This window comes from Lipotes vexillifer, unplaced genomic scaffold (assembly GCF_000442215.2).
Source record: "Lipotes vexillifer unplaced genomic scaffold, Lipotes_vexillifer_v1.1 scaffold419, whole genome shotgun sequence".
In the NCBI taxonomy this organism is placed as follows: Eukaryota; Metazoa; Chordata; class Mammalia; order Artiodactyla; family Lipotidae; genus Lipotes; species Lipotes vexillifer.
In genome coordinates, this window is record NW_006786333.1 from 2,807,307 (window position 1) to 2,822,710 (window position 15,404).

The window sequence follows — 15,404 nt, forward strand, 5'->3', positions numbered from 1 at the left end:
AGTGCCTAGTGATGATCAAAGTGCTATGCTAATATTTCTTAACTCAGATCCACCATCTATTTTGTGGACTGACTGTAAATTTTTACTAAATGACCGAAATGTGGAGAGTTCATGCAAAATCTAAAGAATTTTGCAAGTAAAAGTTTCTTTTTTCACAATAATCATTTATATTGTTGCTATGATGCTCAGTATTTAGTTAGAACATAATGCAGACTATACTTTATCAGTTAAATTCCCAGAACATGGAGGCAGAGTTTTCCAGAAAAATAAGAACACTATCGGTGGCATAATTCACCAGGTAATAAGGGTAAATCTGGGCAACTGTACTACAGAGTGAGCTCTTGATTAATGGCTGTCCTTATGGTGGTCCAGCTAAATATTCTTATATATCACTTTGATTCATTAGTTGTCAAATTGTGTTCAGTGAAGTTCAAGAATGGTGCCTGCCATGCGGGTGAGGGTGGAGAGGAAGAAAAGCAGGAGATCAGCAGGGGGCGCTCTGAGCCCCCTTCTCTAACCAGAGCAATCCTCTCTTCTGATCTGTTTTACATATTAGAGATGCTAAGAGGATTTAACGAAAGTGTCTGTTAAAAAAAATATTAACCAAAGCACTAATGTTGGAAATTTAAATTTTTATCTCTGTAAGTAAAATATAGAAGTTTCCTGCTGTTCATTTTTAAAAGTTGGGGAAGAACGTGAGGCAAAAATCAGATTTGATGAACCTCCAAGGGCAAAAAATAATGTAAAAAACTCAGCAAATTAATAAATTTTAGTTTCTGCATAACGCTCCACGTTGAGATACATTTTACTCAGATTACCCAAAGTTAGAATTTCCAACTTCATCCCCACTGAGGATGACCTCGATGACGAAGTCACTCAGCTTAGCACACTTCTGAGAGTCTTTATTCAGATGTATCTGGAGGATTGACAAAGGATGTGCTGGGGTTTTGAACTCTGAATGATTATCAACCTTTGTGGGTGCTTAGGGAGCAAAATCAAGATAGATGAATCTTCCAGCACGTGCGAGGGATTGTAAGGATTACAGCACACTGAAAAAACCAGTGTCCTTGCTCTGAAGGATTTTTCTGCAAAACATATTGGTAGAGAACTGTCATTCCCAGTGGAGTGTAACATTTGAGCCTGTCAGTGCTGACAGCCGCTCAAAGCGGGCCTCGTTAGCGTTTGCTACAGGCAAGACAATGCACATGCGGTCTCCGGTAGTTGAGGCGAACCTGTGATCACAAGCACAGAGAGACGGCCACAAACTTGGGAAAACATAAATTGCTTTGACATGAGTGACTCAGTGTCTCAAATAGCTCTAGTGCCTATGCTCCAGAGGAAACTCCTTATTTACTTGGTCAACGCGGCCCCAATCCGTTTTCGGGCAGAATAATCCGCGATAGGAAACATACCCTTCAGCCAGGCAAATCTACTGCAAGTTTATTATCACTCCCAAACCTTTGCCCTCCTTAAATATCTCGCTCCTGAAATGTCTCTCTGCTTCTATGCAAATCATCTTCAATCTCCAAGAACTAAATCGCTCCCTGCTCTTCAATCAGCTCCCATTATAGCAATTTCTCTATACTCCAAATTAATTCATTCATTCACCAAGTATTTATTGAGCATTTACTATAGGTCAGGCGCTGTTCTAGGTGCCGTGGATACAATGGTGAGGGAGACACACAAGTTCCCACTCTTTCTGAGCTTAAAATCCTAGTGGAGAAGACCAGGGTTAACAACAACAACAAAATTATATATGTAATTTCTCTCTCTCTCTCTCTCTCTCTCTCTCTCTGTATACATATATATATACACACACACACACATATTTATATTTACATTTATACATTATAACTCCAGGAAACAGTGCTATGAGGAAATATCAAGCAGGATAAGGGAGTCTCTAATATCCACTGTCTGTGACAGTCATTTTTAATACAATACCTTGTATTCTGATTTAACTTTTAATCTGAAATGATTTTGTAAGAGTCTTACAAAAATAGAGTAAAAGAGTCTTACAAAAAAGGGAGAGATGTACTACCTTTATATCCTACACAATGCCTAGCTCAGATCATGCAACAGATGTTCAATAGATATTTGTTGAATTTTCTCAATTAATTGAAATCCATTTGCTGACATCATGGAGAGAGATTTTGACTTGATGCTGACTAATGGGCTGGCTTAGTCCCCACATAAAGATGAGAAGCTTTGGGAATGGTTTGCAGCTGTCACAATGACAGATGCTAATCTAAGTCACAGATATTTTGTTTTGAAATATGCATAGATGCCATCTATGTAATACTTACTGTAACTATACTGTGATGGTTCTTAAGATATAATGCTCATATTTTCTCCATTTTCTGGTACAGTCTTCAATCCATATATTTTTATTCTTTTCAAAATGAAGTTTGTAACTATTTAATTACATTGATGACTTTCATTTATATACATTTAAGAATTTTTCATACAAATCATGGAAAAAAATAACACTGAGTGAAACAGCATCTGTGGGTTCTCTTTTTCTGTAAAGCCTTTAGTTTCCTTACATAACCAAAATCTGAAAGGCATGCTCTTTATGCTATTCTTTGCTCTATGAATAAGTTCTGTTTTATAGCAAGTCACTCTGTTAACTATTTTTGAGCGTCCAGAGCCACAAGACGGACCTGGGTGAAGAAAGTGGAAATGCAGGCAATGATGAAATTCTGCATCTGCCCTGGGGTGAGGGGCCCAACCATATACTTAACGTACTAACTTTCTTATCAGTGGCTTTTATTCTTCTCCATCTCATTATGATTCAGAAAGAAGAGCACCCCTCCAGGATGACCTTCATCTTGTGGTTGCTTAAACAGAATGTATATTCTGGAGTCAGACGAACATGGCTTCAAATCATAAGTCTGCCACTCACTTGTCAGGTGACCATCTTTCTGAATTTCAGTTTCCTCGCTGTAAAATGGACATCAAGAGCTGTGGTGAGAGTGTCTGGCACCCATGAGGTGAGGCAGGCACCATCCTTAAGCCCAGCGTGGGAGGCAGAGGGGCTCAGGCTTGGGAGGAACCTATCTGTACGCACGGAGTGAGGCGTGTGTGTGTTTTTGCCAATGGGGACAGTTGAATTTGGGGCATTTTTCTCCAAGAAACAGCCTTCTCTTCCCTCAGCAAGGACTGGCTGTTACCTAAAGTCCATCAAAGGCACTTCCAACCAGGAGAGAACCTCACCAAGACAGCTGATGTGGCCCAAGGGTGGCCAAGGTGGGGAGTGGGCATAAGAATAAACACCCCTCCAAATTCAATGTGAGCCCCAGCGAGAGAGGGTGGTGGGGTTGCCAGGGCTCAGAAATGCAAGCTGATTCCCCACCCCATCCTGCCTCGCCTTTTCTTTGTTTCCTCGTGTGAATGCCCGAGCAGCAGTAGCTGCCTCCTCCACCGGGACAGTGGTGTGCAGCAAGCAAGCTGGGTGGGTGTTTGTGGTGGGGCCTTATGGTGCCTGGGAGAAGATGAAGATGAGGAGGTTTTTCCTTACTGTATAAATGAATATTTGTATGATTAAATTAACACACACCAGAAAAAAGAAAAATGAGTTGTGGTGAGAAGTAAATGAGATAGGATGTATATTAAATACCTTCTGCGTAAGAGACTGTCAATGTACTGCTACAATTTTCATCATTATTTCTCACCTGCAATCACTTTGTGCTAAGCATTGACATAGAAATATGAATAGGACAGCTTCTAAGACTTCAAGAAACTCATAGTCTAGATCGGGAGAGAGATATGTAAGCAGAAATTTCCAACTAGTGAATGAACAAAGAGTAATGAGTGCAATGATAGAGAAATGCCCAAGGTAGTGTGGGAGCGTGGAGGAAGAGTATCTAAGTCATAAGGTGAGAGAAGGCTTCCTAATGAGTATCACATAGGAGGTCTTACCAGAAAAAAGGAAGTTTAGCAAGAGGGAGACTGGAAGAGTAGTCCAGGTACAGGGAACAGCACCTGTAAAAGCATGGAAGCAAGTGTGTGCAGGGAGCTACAAGCCATTCAGTGCTGCTGCCCACAAGGTCTAGGGCAGGGAGTGGTGAACATGAAGAGAGGAGGCTAACGATAAGCAGAAATTAGCTCATGGAGGTATGTCATGGTAAGGATTTTGAATTTCATCCTGTAGAAAACTGGTAGAAAATGCAACCAGAGCATTTAAATAAATAATTGATATAGTTATATTTGAATCAAATATATCACACTGGTAACCCTGAAGAAAAGGTATTGGATAAAGATGTTAGGAAGTGGAGAAGCACTTCAATGAGACCCTAAACCAGGGCATGGTTGTAAGGATGGATTTAAGAATTGAGAGGTAATTAGGCAGGGCTTGATGTAGGGAGGAAGGAGTCAAGGAGAACTCATAGGTTTCTACCTAGGTGGCTGAAATGGAATGAGTTTAGAAAGTTCAGGAAAATTGTGAGGGCCCAATGGGGGTTGATTCATCTATCCTTCAGGACCCTGAAACACCCTACAACTACGGCAGGAGTTGGCGTGGAGAGTGATAGCGAAAGTGAGAGGCTCCTGTGAATTAGTCAGAATGATATTCTGGCTCCATAAACAGTAGTCGCTTATACACTGGTACAGCTTGGTGGTGTCAACCTCCCGAGAGTATGAGTTTTACACCAGGGAGATGTATGCTTGTGTGAAGCAGCAGTGGGGTGCATGGGGAACACTAATGCACACCCCGACCCTCCACCTGTGGTATGCATACTGAACAGGGCTGGAGGGACAGTCTAGTAGTACTGGGCGGAGAACCAGGGTCCAGCCAAGACTAAGGGAACGCAGCATTCTGTGACAAAGGTTTAAAGATTAGGGGGTTTGTTAGTAGTGTCACAAGATTTTCCCTCACCCTTAGACCTATCAATTCGCATACCACCTTCAGTGGTGTCAATATTAATGGCTCTCTAATTTATTAGCCCTTCCCCTCTTAGCAGAGCAGGCTATTAACTATTCTGACCTCCGCAGCCACGTGCTTCTCTTCACTGATACAGGGATCAATGCCCACAATACAGCTTTTCCCAGAGAAGTTTCCAGTTCACGCACCTCAGAACCCATCACATTGGATGAGCAGCTTAAACTGCTTGCTCCTAGAGCCTCGATGTGATGAAGACAGCAAGTGTCAATGGCCTGCAGTCCTCATTACTTCTCCTGGTGGCGTCACGTGCAGTGCTGGGACCCTCCGGGATACATCCTACTGCTGTTTAACAGTCGACTGAAGAGGGGGTTACTCGGTGCATCTGACCTTGCCTCACCAAACAAGACCAAACTGGCTGAGTGTTTCTAAGGATTTCCATTACCTTGCAACAGACTCATTAACTGTTCTGAACTTCTGATTTTAAAATCCATTACAGGGACTTCCCTGGTGGCTCAGTGGTTAAGAATCCACCTGCCAATGCAGGCGACACAGGTTCCATCCCTGGTCCGGGAAGATGCCACAAGCTGCAGAGCAACTAAGCCCGTGTGCCACAACTACTGAGCCTGCGCTCTAGAGCCCGCGAGCCACAACTACTGAAGCCCGCGTGCCTAGAGCCCATGCTCCGCAACAAGAGAAGCCACCGCAATGAGAAGCCCGTGCACTGCAACAAAGAGTAGCCCCCACTCGCCACAACTAGAGAAAGCACGTGCGCAGCAACAAAAACCAACACAGCCAAAAAAAAAAAAATCTAATTTTACTGAGCGTGTATGTGAATGCTCTAATTTGGCTAATAAAATATTTAGAGGAAGAGATACCTGTATAATGCCATCAAGAGGTTATGTAAATTGAAGGAGGAGTTCTTCTGCCCATGATTCAAGGCCATTCATATATATCTGTAAAAACACTGAGTTCTCTTTATCCTCTTAGGGCTGAAAATGCTGCCCTTTTTTGGTCTTCTAACAACGGCAACACTAACAAACATGTCTACTGAAACATGTTACTCGAATATAGTGGTTACTGAATGCACCAGTGGTACAGGATTCAGGCTATTTATTAAACCCTACCTTCAACTATACTGAGAAAGTGGATGTGTTCGCAAAGATGTTTTTAAGAAAACTCTCTCCAGATAGCACATAAAAAGAGACAAATCCAAAGTTTTGACTGTAGGCTTCTCATTTTCACAGAATAACTCATCACGGTGTTCACCCCTCCTACTATACCTTCTGACTCCCTTCTTGGCTGTGTTAGTTAAAGAAAGAATTAACTGTAGGTACAAAACTAAGAGACACCTTGACATGTACTCAGGCAACTGTGACCTGCCCACCCCCATCCCTTTAGTTGGTGAAATTATTTGGACAAAGAGTGGCCTCACCAACCTTATAAAAGTGTAAATAAAAAGCAAACTAGCATCAACAGCTGACTATTTATGGTATGGCCACGCAAAATTGCAGGAGCAAAGAGATTGCTTGCTTTTTAGGAAGGCTGGATTGGCACAGAATACACTTTCCATGGTTATGTTTTCTGGCTGCTGTTTGGAATCAATTTTAGGGCAAAAGTGCACAAGGCTGGAGGTAAGAAATGCAGAAAATCTTGTATAACATCAGTTTCAAGGGCACATCCACTTCTTGATAGAAAATAAGAGAGGACACTGACAGCTTATTTAAACAGAATAACTCAAGTTGGGTTCTGTGAACAAGGATTTGATGGCACCTGTGCGAAATACACTTGCAAACAGAGGAAGAAACAGCTTTCATTTTTGCTTTTGTCTTTTAAGAGTTGCGAGTTTGCTTTTCAAATGCTCCGGGCACCCCTGACACCTGAACACAACTTTGTGAATGCTCATATCCAATTGAGGATATGTTGACATTTACCTTTCAATATATTTGCAAGGTTAATTTTGGTTGTTCCACTGCCATGTGCATTGCAAAGAACTTCATATTATCCCAGAATAATCATGGAATTTTCAATCTGTAGTTATGTCTAGAGGCTACAGATTCATCATGAACTTCAGCAGCCTACAAACCCTGTAGACTTGAAAAGTCCTATTTAGAACCAAGTGTCCATGACCTTTCAATCTGGGTGTAGAAAAGTGACAGGTAACCAGTTTTCCCACTTTGGCCAGCCAACCATGGCTGGGTTGGAGATGTTATGCCAACTGTTAAACCAAGTCCCCCTAAAACCTGCACACTGAGTTCATGAATAATCTCTCTATCCACAACTTTATTCCCTTTCTCGTCCCCTCTGACCTCAATCCCTTTCTTGTCTCCTCTGACCTCAATCCTATGCTAACTGAACACCAATCAGAGTCAAATGACTAAAATTGCTGCTGTAGATAACAGCATTAATGTACTAAAATCACTGCTTTTGATAACATTGTTAATGTACCAAAATTACTGTCATAGGTACCATCATTAATGTACAAAATCAGGTTGTTTCTACAGGGCAAGATGAGCTAACAGATCCTGGAGCCACGGACCACCTGGCCAGAGAATTGTAAACCAGAAACATCTTGATTCCCAAAACAAAGATTAAGAAATGTCACAGAAATGTCACAAAATGATGATTAATCTCAGCTCCTCTGCTGTTCCCCTAAAAAAACCCCAAACTCAAAGGCCAAGTTGGAGTGGATCTGAGACTTGTCTCCCACTCCCTTGCTCAGCCCCCTGTAATAAACCCTTACTTTGCTACAAACACCTGCTGCCAGAATTTGGCTTTCTGTGCTGTGGGCACACGAGCCCTTGCTCTGTTACACTGAAGTTATGGAATGAAGCATCAGTTTTCTCTGCATCTCTGGAGTTCAATAATAGAATCCACACATATTCTGGTTATTGATGTTGAAGGCTCACCTTTTTAAATAATAAAGGATGGATTGGCCTTTATCTTACTTAATTTTAATTAAACTCAACAACATTTATTAGCTATCTTCTGCATGCTGAGGAAAGTACAAGGAACAAAGTACATGCCAATGAGTTAGACTAAAAATAGTACACGAAGATGATGACCCATGGAACACTAGTAGTGCATGAGGAAAAAACAATCTGTTGGGTATTAATAATAGAATGCCAAATAATATTTTAGTCCTCAAAAAATTTTAATGTATGTGAAAGAAAAATACTAAATGCAATTTTACAGTTGTTTTCATGTTGTTTTCTCCACCTTTGAGAAATGGTATCCTGTGCCCAAGAACAGCAGAGAACCCTGGAAGAGATCCCCTGCTGCTGGATGCAGGGTCTCCATGGTGATGCAGAGGCACATTCACCATCAAAACCACTGAATTCTCTATTCTGAACTGGCTACTTGCTGGTGTCTGTATGCAAGTAGTCTTCACATTTTCTTGCTCATGTGTCCCCTAACAGAAGTATGAAAAACTAAATACCCCTTTATATATTCTTAGACCATTATCTTAAATGTTTCAATATCAGTTAAAATAGTTGCAAAGACATAATTTGTAGCATATGGGAAATGTTCGCATTTATAAATATCGTGTTTCATTATGTTTTTAAGTAAATACAGTGGAATTAAGTACCAAAATGCTTGATACCCACCATCATCTATTTAAAGGATACATGAGGGACTTCCCTAGCCGACAGTGGTTGAGACTTTGCCTTCCAATGCAGGGGGTGTGGGTTTGATCCCTGGTGGGGGAACTAGGATCCCACATGCCTCAGGGCCAAAAGGCCAAGACACAGAACAGAAGCAATATTGTAACAAATTCAGTAAAGACTTTAAAAACAGTCCACATCAAAAAAAAAAATCTTTAAAAAATAAAAGATACATGAACATACTCTGACAGTTGGACATTTTACACAATACTTTTTCTCCTTGTGAAGTTTTTCCATTCTACTTCCCTCACATAATTTTATCCTAATGTAATATTATGCTATGCTGGAAAGTATTTTATTGATAACTCCATTTCTCTGCTACAAATATATTTCTAAAATGAAATTTATAGGAAAGAAACTATTTCTTTTGTAAACATGAAGCTCTAAGTGTTAAATTATTTTTTAGTATTGTGTTATTCTTAAAATTATTAGTTGTAGGTGGTTGATTAAAGCAATATAACTATGGATGTTTCCAATTTTGAAAAGTAGTTATTGGACAAAACAAGTAAAATGTTACTAGGAATACACCTCAGTATGATAGATTTTTTTTCTCAATTTATGTAAGCTTGGATGAATATTATTTAGTGTTGAAATGAAATATAATTCAATATCAGTTCAATCCTATCAATCTTTTAATGCATTTAAGTGCTGAGGAATCGTTCAGTGGAAATGGGCAGAGTTCTGTTATAACAGTGTTACTCAATTCTTGATCTCCTAAGTTAGATGCCAAAAATCACACAGTGATCTATCATCAAAAATTATTTTTTCATGATCTTTCATCTGACAGTTCAAAGGGGTCCTCTTCAATTTTGTTGATAACGTGGAATTGGAAACAGTCTGACTTGTAAAAGGGTATGTTATCGAGGCATTAGAGCCATTTACTTTTCAGTTCCTGGGAACTCTAGCTAACCACAACAGTCCCTTTACAGAGATTTATCAAGTGACCATTCATCATTAATTAAACTCATTATAGTCTTTCACTTCCACAAGAGGCACCTTGTTTGTAAACTTAAAATTAGGTGAAACTGGAACTTGTACATTTTAGGCTTTTTATTCCCATTGCCTGTGAATAAATTTATATCTTCTCACCAAACTCTCATTTATAAGACATATCAAAACAACTTTCAAAGGACCTGGCAAATAGAGAGACAAACACTTGATATTCATTTATAAAAAGAGATTATACTACTTTCATTTCATAGTTGAAGATTATTCAGTTTACAATTAGAAATCTGATAGAATTGGAACAAGCATATCAATATCTGAGAGGGAGACGTTGATCCTATTTAAGTGAAGAAGCTGGCTTTCTAAAGTCCAGTGAATTATGTGCTAGATTGCATTTAAGGAACATTTCATTCTATACTTAGAAATTAACATCAACAGGTAGTAAGGGCTTGGCTTAAAAGTGAATATGGGTATAGCAACAACTGTTGTTAAGTGCATTCTTTACAATAGAATCCACACATATTCTGGTTTAATTAATCTATATTGTATAAAGAGATAGAAATAAAATAAATTTGCAGAGAGAAGGTTTAAGGATGACAGTGAGTAGAAGCCTTGCTCCCAAGTTAAAATATATGTAATATATACATATATATAAAATTTACAATATCCAACTCGTTTTTGGTAAAAATTCATGAAACTATTTCTCCACCACCCTAAACTAATGTTAAGAAAACTTTGTTTCATTTTCACGAAGATGCAAAGTTGTACTGCTGAAAGTAAATGTGGACATTTGTACTTTGTCCTCTTCGAAATCATGCAAAATACTCAACCGAATAAAAGTACTCACCCTCAGGCTTCCCTGGTGGCGCAGTGGTTGAGAGTCCGCCTGCCCTTGCAAGGGGACACGGGTTCGTGCCCCGGTCTGGGAGGATCCCACATGCCGCCGATCGGCTGGGCCCGTGAGCCATGGCCGCTGGGCCTGCGCGTCCGGAGCCTGTGCTCCGCAGCGGGAGTAGGCCACAACAGTGAGAGGCCCGCGTACCGCAAAAAAAAAAAAAAAAAAGTACTCACCCTCTTTTCATTATTGGGAATGGTGACTATGCCAGGATGATGCACTTCATAATCAATAAGTAAGTATTCCCCAGTATCTTTGTTACAAATCTTAAGTATCTTAAGATAAATTAGTATGGTATATGTATGTCAGGGTCCAGACAAAAAAACAAAAACCGCAGGAGGCATTTTTAACATGAAATTACTACAGGGAATTGGTTTTCCAGGTGGTGGAAAGCTGAATGGGCAAAAGGGGCACCAAGGTAACTCTGATATGCAACACCATGAGCAGCTGCTACCCAGGGAAGAGGCTGGATCACCGAAGCTCAGAAGCTCAGGGAGAGTCCCTCAGACCTCTGAGGAGGGGAGGACCCAGCTGCTGCTAACATTCTGAGAACATGCCCAAGGGCTAGTTCTGAGACTGCCAAAAGAGACTGGAGACCAGAACCAACTGCTGCTGTCAGACGAAGCCCATTGCTGGGGTGCTGCTGAGAGGAACAACAGGAAAACAGGGAGGAGAAAGGCCCTTCCTCCATCCTTGACGTCTCCTTCTGCTGTGCCTATTTGCAGACCCTAAGAGGAAGCCAGCTGGCAAAGGAGAAATTTACAGAATCACAGCCCAGCCCACAGAGTAGTGCGTGGAAGGGGGGATTTGCAGCTGAGAAGTAACACCTGCAAAACTGGCTCAGCATAGGGCTAAGTGAGCCTTGAGCTTGTCCCCTGGATGATAGTGGCTGCCCCTCCAACTAGAAGGTGGGCACCGTTTTGCTTTTTCCCCACTCTTGCATCCTAAGGTCTGAAATGGAGTCTAGCACTTAGTAGGCCCTCCATAAATATTTGTTGAATGAGTGCAGTTCAAACACAGGCGTCTCTGATTGCAAAGCCCATGGCAGTAATTCACTCTCACTTCAACATCCACTGCCTTTAAGGGGGAAAAAAAACTCCACCTTAGAAGTTTGCCTACAAGTGGTTTTGACAGCCTATTTTATTGCCTCCAATGCTACCAGAGTGAACCAGAAAAACACGGATAAAACATCAGCAGTGACTAATGACTTTCAACCTGCCTCTTTTCACAATATAGAACAGAATTTTACCTGATGATGAAGTTGACATACAACTTTCACACACACAGAGAGCCCAAGTTTTATTCTGTGCTAAACTGGAACTACAAATAAGACAAAGTGATAACTGCTACAAGAATCTCAGGAATATTTCAGACGTGCTTTTTTCCAAAAGAGACCAATCTATGTAAATACATCAGTCTCTCTTCAAACCTGTAAAAACTTAACTGACCTCAGTGCCAAAAAACAAGTTGTCAGTAATGAGTCATGGCCTTCTTAAACCCACAGGTTCACGGATTTGCGCCTTGCTCTTGAGAATGCACCACTCTCCACCTGCTCTGTCTGCCGAGTCATGACTCCTAGTGCAACAGGCACCCTCTGCTCTTCAAAGCCCGCAGGTGTCAGTGCCATTCTCATTTGCATTTTTAAAAAGAAAAAGAAGAGGGAGCTTTTCAGATTAAAAAAAAAAAAAACATTAATTCCACACAACCCTGGGATAATCCAGTGGGGTGTTCTAGCCACAAGCACGTAGGCATTTAGACTTTTTTCCACCATTCCTGATGGGCTTAAATCACCTTTATCAATGGTGTCACACCCATGGCAGAATACCAAGCCCCGTGACTGCAACAGGAGTGAGCAGGTCACTACAGCCTTGGGCCACCTTTCGCCCAGCACAGCAGTTTGAAGCTACACTACTTTTAGCATAGTTGGGTTTGTAGTCTATGAGGCTGAGTGGCAGTCAGTAGAGCTTCTTTGGAAACTTGTACTTGAACTTCAGACCTCTTCTGTCCCTCCCATCACCTTGAAGTTCAAGGCATGTAATGATGTGGATTCCTATGGCTCCCATGGAAAAATGTTGAGCATTAATGTAGTCTTGGGTTTGAATGTTGTGTACTGAGTCATTGTATTTTCTGGAAGGAGAAGCTGGGTTTTTTTGCCTGATGCTCAGTTTGGAGGTGAGTTTTGCCATTTCCTTTCACTCATAGGATTGTCTGATTATATTCCCTTTCTGGTTCAGGCGAATGAGCTGCTGGGTTATTTTACACTCAGTCATACTCACCTGCCATGGATTTTATGGCAGTTATGGTGTTAAAGCCAGAGTCTCACTTGGAGAAATGAAGTGTTGGCATCTGAGTTGGAAAAGCTTAGGCAGAGGTTGTGTTTGTATACTATGGAGTAATGTTAGACCAACATACGGCTTTAGACATGTCTGTGTCTCCGCCTTTGGGGCCCATCTGTGGGGAAGGTCTCAGGCACACCATCTGGAACTGATGGCTGAAACAGAGTCGGCTTGTTAGATCAGTATGGGTAATGGGTACCTGGAGCCACTGAGCAGACAATTTTTACTGTAAGTCTCCTACTCCCACAGCATATACCCTTTCTGTTTAATTGAACCAGGAGGGGAGGGGGTAGGACACAACCTTAAAAGGAATGACATGGCCATAGGACATGACAAAAACTGAATCAACGAGGTCCAAGATGGTGGAAGATTCGACTTCCAGTAGACCTTGAGCCTCATTATACGCTCATTGTAACACATTAGCATGCTAAATGACACACCTGCCAGTGCTATGACAGTTCTGAGGCCAACCATAAAAGGTCAAAAGGTGGGCGGTGGCCCAATTCCTGGAAATCCCCACCCCTTCCTCAAAATAATTGAATAACCCTTCCACTCATTAGCCTGTGAAGTTACCCAGCCCATAAAAACTAACCACGCCATATTTCAAAGCCTCTTGCCTTCCATGATGGCCCATACTCCGTCTGTGGACTGTGTTTCTCCCAAGCTCTCTCTCATCTTCTGAGATGGCCCACACTCTGTCTGTGGAGTGTGTTTCTCTCTAAATAAATCTGATTCTTACCTCTCACTTTGTCTCCGAATTCTTTCATGGTGAAGAAAGAACCTCAAATTCACCAGGAACATAATCACTTCTTTCTTCTCATTGGTCTACCACTATTTCTTCTTCTTTTTTTTTTCCTTGCTTTATTGTGCTCTCTCTGAACCTTTGCCATTTCACATTTAACCCTATTAATTTATCAGTATTTCAAAGGTTGTGGACCCCCAATTCAAAGCAATCTTTAAATTGTGGTCTGTGGGGGGTGGGGGATGGGATGAATTTGGTTAATTGGGAGATTGGGATTGACATGTATACAATAATATGTACAAAATAGATAACTAATAAGAACCTGCTGTATAGCACAGGGAACTCCACTTTGCTATACAGTAGAAACTAACACAACATTGTAAAACAACTACACCCCAATTTTTAAAAAAAACATACTTCAATAAAATTTTTTTTAAATTTCAAAAAGAAATTTGTAGGCACAGAATTTTTCAAAAAAACCAAAGTTCTGGTCTGGTTTTCTATATACCTCCAATGCTGGTAATTACAGGTGATAAAGGGATTCTATAATGGCTTCATCATCTAACTCGTGAGATTAATGCTAATGTCTCTTTTAGATAGAGTTGTAGTCTTACCACCAAGATTGTTTTCCTTTAGATTAGCAATTCTCAAAGTGTAGTATCCTGAGGTCAACATTTAAATAATAATAGTACTAAGATGTTATTGGCCTTTTTCACCCTATCCTTTTACAAGAATACAGTGGAGTTCTCCAGGCTACATGATGTATGATATCACAATAGACTGAATGCAGAAGCAGATATGAGAATCAGTTATCTATCTTCTAAGTGACATTAAAGAAATTTTTTAAAGTGTAAAGCAATGGCATTATTCTCACTAAATTTTTTTCATTGTGGAGAATATAGCTAGTTTTCACAAAAAATGGGTTACTTCTGTTAACATGTAATGAGTTTATTAGGTTTAGGTTTATTATTATCATTTTAAAATTAATTAATAGATGCATATTTTAAAATATTTATCAATAGATCTAATCCACATAAACAAACAATAAAGCTCTTTGGGGTCCTCAATAATTTTTAAGAGTATAAAGAGTCTGCAGATCAAAAAGTTTGAGAACCACCGTGTTAGATTACAGCCTGAGCAGAGAAGCATCAGCCTGCATTTTAGAGTCACTTTCATAAGGTACAGACTTTGTGGGAGGGTTTTAATAGGTCAAAATAAATCCTGATAGCTCGAACTCCAAACCGTATTAAAGAATCTAACCACAGCTCACCACCCTCATCGCCTATACTCTAATCCACTTCTACTGGAGATATTTTCTCCAAGTGTGTTTCATTGCATCCACTTGCACACCACTGCAATCCATCCTAGATATCACAACCAGGACGACCTTTTAAAAATGCACATCTGATCATGTATTAACTCAATATGTGCTATGTATTTAGCTCTAAAACCAGGTACTAGGATGTGGAGATGAATAAAACAATGCCCAAAGCCTATATTATAAATTAGAATGACATAGATCTTAGGCTTTTTTTTTTTTTTGTGGTATGCAGCGCACAGGCTCAGTGGCCATGGCTCACGGGCCTTCCCGCTCCACGGCATGTGGGATCTTCCTGGACCGGGGCACGAACCCTTGTCCCCTGCATTGGCAGGCGGACTCTCAACCACTGCGCCACCAGGGAAGCCCTGGCATAGGTCTTAGAAGAGAGGTACAGGTAAGGTGTATGAGAGAGAAGTACAAAGGAGAAAATGATTAATTACCACTGGGAGATTCAAAGAAGGTTTCATGATGGATGGAGTAACTGAAAATGTCTAGTAATGCTAACTTCAATTTTACCATATTTGAGTTTGCAAAATAATCTTTTCACTTTGTTGTAACCGTAGCCACACTATTCAAGGCTTAGTCTTAAAACATCCAGAGGATCTTTTGGTTCATTCCTGC